Source organism: Lupinus angustifolius, chromosome LG13 (assembly GCF_001865875.1).
Source record: "Lupinus angustifolius cultivar Tanjil chromosome LG13, LupAngTanjil_v1.0, whole genome shotgun sequence".
In the NCBI taxonomy this organism is placed as follows: Eukaryota; Viridiplantae; Streptophyta; class Magnoliopsida; order Fabales; family Fabaceae; genus Lupinus; species Lupinus angustifolius.
Window position 1 is genome coordinate 7,501,500 of NC_032021.1, and position 1,210 is coordinate 7,502,709.

Here is a 1,210-nt window from a genome sequence, read left to right on the forward strand (position 1 = left end):
ATCTAACTCCCACTAAAACAAAAAATCCTCACATTGTAGAACACCCATGTGAGCAGTATGCTCATGAAAGACCTTGGGTGTGATAGCTTTTGTAAGAGGATCCGCAATCATGGAGTTAGTGCCTAAGTATTATATGAAAAGTTGTCCACTTTGTACTTTCCCCTTAACAACTAGGAACTTAATGTCGATGTGTTTCAACTTTGCTGAACTCCTATTGTTGTTAGAGAACAACACAGATGACCTATTGTCACAATATAACTTTAGTGGTCTTTCAATTCTTTCCATAAATCGCAGCCCAATGACAAAATTTCTCAGCCATGATGATTGATGTGATGCCTCATAACATGCTATATATTCAGCTGCCATGGTGGATGAAGCCACAAGAGTTTGCTTGGCAGAGCGCCAAGAAATTGCACCACCAGTTAATAGATAAACATAGCCCGAAGTAGATCGTCTACTGTCTTGGCATCCCCCAAAATCGGAGTCAGAATACCCAATGATCTCTAATTGGTTTGATATCCTATATGTGAGCATATATTCTTTTGTTCCCTTTAAGTACCTCATGACCCTTTTGGCTGCTTTTCAATGATCCATTCCTGGATTACTCATGTATCTGCCTAAAACCCCAACTATGAACGCTATATCCGGACGCGTACAAATTTGAGCATACATAAGACTCTGTTAGGTATCAGTAGCTAAAATACACCTAGAAGGGGGTTGAATAGGTGTAGCAGTCAACGTATCCGCTTTTCGCAAACAACTTATAATGCTGAAAAACCCTCAGTTTAATCGATTAATACAGAAAGAATAATCGATTAACTACAACTTTTTAATCGATTAAAACAGCTCAGATCGCACAAACAGTTTCAGTTTCTTGTACGACAAGCAACTGAGATCGAAGCAAATATACAGAGCTAATAGATATATCAGAGTTACAACAATACAGTATAGAAACAGATTATTACAGCTAATAATACTATACAAAGTAATCGATTAAAGCAATAAAGAGAGTAGGGAAAGAAAAGTGTGCAACAAGGTTTTTATCTTGGTTCGTTTGCGGGTCCACTTGCAAACTACATCCAGGCCCCCCATCTGATCTGGGAGATTTTTCTTCACTATAATCGAAAGAACATTTTACAAACAATTCTTTCAATTATAACACTTAGACACTTTCTTGAAAACTAAAGAACCTTATCCCTTGGTTTGACTC